This window comes from Pangasianodon hypophthalmus, chromosome 9, assembly GCF_027358585.1.
Source record: "Pangasianodon hypophthalmus isolate fPanHyp1 chromosome 9, fPanHyp1.pri, whole genome shotgun sequence".
In the NCBI taxonomy this organism is placed as follows: Eukaryota; Metazoa; Chordata; class Actinopteri; order Siluriformes; family Pangasiidae; genus Pangasianodon; species Pangasianodon hypophthalmus.
Window position 1 is genome coordinate 3,279,304 of NC_069718.1, and position 6,084 is coordinate 3,285,387.

The following is a 6,084-nucleotide window of genomic DNA, read 5'->3' on the forward strand; positions in this document are numbered from 1 at the left end:
CGAATATTAGATCTTATACTTGGAGTAACAAAAGTTGTTCTAGACAGTCTCGTATAGACTATTGGCTGGTTTCTCAGTCTGTCAGAGATTTTAATGTTTATGTTAGCATTCTACCTTCCCCCATGACTGATCATAAGGCGATTCTTATTCAGTCCCCTCTAGCTTCTGTTTTCTCTCCTTCAAGATCTAGAGCCTCTTACTGGAAGCTTAACTCTTCTTTGCTTAAGCATGATCAGTTGAGAAAAAACATCTTATTTTTGATTGAATATTACTGGATCAAAGCACAAAAGGAAGACAAATGTGGCCCTAACTGGGAGCTTCTTAAACACGAAGTTAGCAAATGTGCTAAATGTTTTGGTAGTAATCTAACGAAACTCAAAAGACATGAAGAGGAGACTGTCATCTCTAAAATATTGTCCCTCTTTAGTATAATGCAGGATGGTTTGTCAGATTCTGAGCTAACAGAATTTGCTGATCTGCAAACTCAGTTGGATTCAATCTACAAGTATAAGGCAGAGGGCTCTTTTGTTCGCTCTAGAAGAAGATGGTTAGAGCAGGGTGAGCAAAGTACAGCATATTTCTTTAAAATGGAAAAGAATATTTCTAGAAATTTAATAATCAATTCTTTAAATATTAATGGTACCATTACTTCTGACTCTAAAGTAATCAGCTCATTTTGTGCAAATGTCTATTCTAATCTTTGGCGATTTATGTTTAAGATGTGACAGAATTCACATACGGTGTTTGTAAGGTTTTTCCCTTTAAGAGAGTTTTTTGGCTTGTGGGTTGTTCGGAATATAAAGTTAGCCAGTTCCCAGCTTCAGCATCCAGCTCGCATGTCGTCTCCACTCATTTAATTGCACGAACACCCACATGTGGTGACCCCGATGCTCTTGGACGTTTCCAGAGGTTTTTTTGTCATTGTTGTGGAAGACGAAATGACGGCCAATGCGGTTGCACTCAAGTTACCGGAGTTTTGGGAGCAGCAAGCCGTGGCACAGTTTGCACAGGTGGAGGCGCAGTCCGCTCTGCACGACATCACTGCGGATGACACGAAGTATTACTACGTCGTAGCTTCACTCAGCAGCTCCACTGCATCGCGAGCTGTAAGCCTGTTAAACGAACCCCAGGAGAGGGACAAGTATGGCGCCCATAAGACTTACCTGTTGAGAACTTTTGGTTTGACTGAATCAGAGCGTGCGAGGCAGCTTCTTTCATTACCAGGACTGGGTGATGCAAAGCCCTCTGAGCTTATGAATCACATGTTGACATTGTTAGGTGAACATAAGCCCTGCTTTATATTCAAGGAGCTGTTTCTTCGACAAATGACAGATCAAGTCCGCACGGCTTTGGCCGGCACGACAATTACGGACTTATGAGAGCTGGCTAAAATGGCGGACAGTCTACATACCGCTGCACAGAGTTGTGCTATACCAATATGTATCAACACCTCCATTAATCTGCTGTTAGGAGCAGCTAATTGGGTTGCACCAGCACCACCATGGCGAACCGACTCTGGATTTTGTTTTTATCATGCTCGTTTTGGGGACAGGGCCAAGAAGTGTCGTTTGCATGTAATTTCCGTGGTAAGAGTACCACACAGTCTGTGAATGCTGTGGACAGTGGACACACTGGCTGCCTTCTCTTCATTACGGATGATATATCAGGACGAGATTTTCTCTGTGACACTGGGGCTCAGGTGAGTGTGCTGCCAGCAACACCTTTTGATGCACATTCTGAGCTTAAGAGCCACTTACTGGAGGCTGCTCCCGATCGCTACCCTGTTCCGCATATTCAAGATTTTTCGGCACGGCTAGCTGGAAAAGCGATTTTTTTCCAAGGTAGACCTTGTGCGGGGGTACCACCAAGTGCCAGTCCACCCGGACAACATTCTGAAAACTGCCATTATCACCCCTTTTGGGTTGTTTGAGTTTTTGCGAATGCCATTCGGCCTGAAAAATGCCGCTCACATTTTTCAAAGGCTCATGGATTCTGTGTTACAGGGTCTGGACTTTCTTTTTGTCTACCTAGATGACATTTTGGTTGCAAACACATCCAAGGAAGAACATTTGTCGCATCTCCGCTCACTTTTCGACCGCCTTAGTGCTCATGGCCTTATCATTAACCCCGCCAAATGTCAGTTCGGCCTTTCATCCATCGATTTTCTGGGACACAGAATTACCAGCGCCGGCGTGGTTCCATTGCCTTCACGGGTGGCTGCGGTTAAGGGTTTTCCATTGCCGCCTACGGTTAAAGCTCTCCAAGAATTCCTGGGAATGGTTAATTTCTATCACAGATTTATTCCCAAAGCAGCTGAGCTTATGTGCCCCCTCTATAGGGCCCTTAAACGCGGTACCCTTTGTCACATACTCAAGTGGTCCGATGAAATGATTGGAGCTTTTGACAGCACTAAACAGGCTTTAGCAGAGGCTGCCATGTTGGTGCATCCACTTCCGGACAGTCCAATCGCTATTGCTACAGATGCATCTGATTTCGCTGTTGGGGCTGTCCTGGAACAGTCGGTGCATGGGCATTGGCGGCCACTTGCATTCTTTAGCCGCCAACTTCGTCCAAATGAACAAAAATACAGTGCGTTCGATCGGGAGTTGCTTGGCTTTTACCTCGCCATTCGACATTTTCGTTTTTCACTCGAAGGCCGGCACTTCACTGCTTTTGTCGATCACAAGCCATTGACTTTCGCTATGTCAAAGGTTTCAGAGCCATGGTCTGCCCACCAGCAACGGCACCTGGCTTACATTTCAGAATTTACTACGGATCTTCAACACGTTGCAGGGAAGTCCAATGTGGTAGCAGATTGCCTGTCGCAGGCGAGCACCAATACACTTGGGGGTGAATTACTCCGGATTACTCCAACCTTGTTGTTCCTCTTCCGCTGTCTCGGGGGTACGCTCACCTGCTCACGATGGTGCCCTTGGTGTCAACATCAACTGCAGACATTGCTCAAGCTTTTATTGGCACCTGGATCGCCAGATTTGGCACCCCATTGGACATCTCCTCAGACCGTGGTTCCCAGTTCACGTCTGAGCTTTGGGCTGCAGTCGCGCATAGTCTGGGCATTAAGCTTCATCACACTACAGCTTATCACCCACACGCGAATGGTCTGTGTGAACACTTTCACCGATCCATGAAGTCTGCCCTGAGAGCTTGCCTTGCCTTGATCCATGAAGTCTGCCTTGAAGGATGACAACTGGTATGACTGGCTCCCATGGGTGTTGCTGGGACTTCGTACGGCACCTAAGGAGGATTTACTTGCTTGTTCAGCGGAATTGGTTTATGGCCAGACATTTAGGGTGCCTGGTGACTTTGTGCCTGATACCGACAAACCGTGGTCTGGCCCACCTAACCGTACCACCCTGCGCAGCCATGTCTCCACTTTCGTCCCAGTGCCCACCTCTCAGCACGGCCTTCGCAAGACTTGGGTTCCCAGCGATCTGTTGTCTACAAAATTTGTGTTCGTTCGACATGATGCGCACAGGGGGCCATTGAAACCTCCATATGATGGACCGTTCCAGGTTCTGGAATCCTTGGACAAGACGTTCGTTATTGATGTAGGAGGGAGGTCAGAATGTGTCTCAATTGATCGCCTTAAACCAGCTCACAGAGACATGGATTGGCCAGCTGAGGTGGCTGTGGCACCCCGACGTGGACGACCTGCCTTTGTCAAGCTGTCTGGCAAGTTTGTTGTTCGAGCTTCTCCTGCTGATAGCTCACTGCAGGTGACCCATACAAGAGCGGCATGCAGCATTCGTGCTCCTGACAAACTGAATGTGTAGATTTCTGTGAATTCTGGGGAGGCTTGTGTGGCGACTTATGTTTAAAGATGTGACAGAATTCACGTACGGTGTTTGTAAGGTTTTCCCCTTTAAGAGATCAGAGTTTTTTGGCTTGTGGGTTGTTCGGAAAATAAAGTTAGCCAGTTCACGGCTTCAGCATCCAGCTCGCATGTTGTCTCCACTCATTTAATTGCAAGAACACCCACATCTTTACAAGTCTAATTATTGCAAGAATTCAGCTTTATCTTTTTTTCAGTCTTTGAAGGATATTAGAACCTAGATTTTTCTAGGAACCTAAACCTAGAAAAGATACTCTTTTGCTTGATAACTGACATCCAATTTGTCTGTTAAATTGTGATTATAAGATATTAGCTCTGTTACTGGCTAAAAGACTTAAACGTGTTCTGGGTACAATAATAGATAAAACCCAATCAGGCTTTATTCCAAAGAGACATATTGCTAACAGTATATGCCTTGTCTTAGATTTATTAGATTATGATGACTTGATTAGTGAAGAAAGTTTTTTTTTTTTTTAGATTTTTATAAAGCCTTTGATTCCCTTGAACATGATTTTATCTTACAATCCCTATGTAAGTTTGGTTTTGGTGATTTCTTTTGCAAAACTGTCCGAACTTTATACAATAATGGCAACTGCTCAATTAATCTTAAATTTGGCACTTCTCCAAGGTTTGATATGTCTAGAGGGGTTCGCCAGGGTTGCCCGATTTCACCTTATTTGTTCTTGATAGCTGCTCAACTACCTACTACCTTTTTGTCTAATAGTCAATTGCAAGGTATTAATATAGGTGATAAACATATTCTTATAAGCCAATGAGCTGATGACACCACACTCTTCTTAAAAAAATGATTTACAGATTCCTATCGCTCTTGATCTTATTAATATCTTTTCTAAAGCCTCTGGTCTACGCTTGAATTTAGATAAATGTGAACAAGATTTCTGCCTTTAAAATCTTGTTCTGCCCCTTTCTTGTATGATATTCCTGTTAAATCTCAAGTAAACTATTTAGATGTAATTATTTGTAAAGATGATAATGCTAGAGGAAGATTAAACTTTGATCCAGTAATTACTAAAGCTGAGAAAAAGTTAAACTCCTGGCTCCAAAGAGACTTGTCTTTACGAGGTAGGGCTCTCCTCGCCAAAGCAGAGGGTACTTCCAGATTAATCTATCCAGCTCTTTCTTTGTATGTCGATAAATCAGTTTACGTACAGGTTGATAGAATGCTTTTTGACTTCTTATGGAAACATAAGAGACATTACATCAAAAAATCGGTTGTCATAAACAGCTTTGAGCAAGGAGGTCTTAATTTGCTTGACTTTGCTTCTTTAAACAATACATTTAAGATAAATTGGTTGAGGCAGTTCTTGAATGATTCCGAATCCATATGGAACACTATTCCCAATTTTGTTTTTTTCTAAAATTGGCAGTCTCCCCTTTCTGATGGTATGCAACTGTAATATCTCTAAATTGCCCATCAAATTATCAAATTTCCATAAGCAGGTGCTTTTGGCCTGGCACTTAATTTACAAACACAATTTTAGTCCCCACAGGTATTACATTTGGAATAAGATATTCGATACAAAAATAAATCTCTTTTTTTTCCAGATTGGTTTAACAAGAATATTCTTTTGGTTTCTCAGCTCATAAACTCAAATGGTTATTTGTTTTCTTATTCTGAGTTCCTAACTAATTACTGTATTCCTGTCACCCCACGAACTTTGCCATAGTGATGGGTGCTATCCCCAGTGGAGCTATTGCACTTTTAAAAAACTCATCTGATTCTTTACCCTTTTCTATTTCATGGACACATCCCCGTGAAACCGCAATAGGGAAGATTTGCTTTTTGTCCAGTCCCTCTCTCAGGAATAGGAAGATTAGGCAACTCTTTCAAAAAGATATAATTACTGGCCCTTCTGTAATATCCTATTGGAGTAATTTATTTGAAGATATCCCTTGGAAGAAAGTGTGGTCTTTACCCAACAAATATTTAATCACTAATAAGGCTAAAGACGTGTCTTTTAAGTTGCTGCACCAATTTTACCCTGTCAATCTTTATATTAAAAAAATGTTACCTGAGATAGATCCCCTCTGCTCCTTTTGTGGAGTGGAAGATGAATCTGTCCCTCACCTTTTTTGGGATTGTGTACATGTAGCTCTTTTTTTGGAAGAAATTTTGTCTGTTTGTCCATGTTTGTCTCTTAGACAATTTTTATTTGGTGTTTAAAGATGTCTTATTTGGAATTCATATCTATAATAAGAATCAAAAAGAT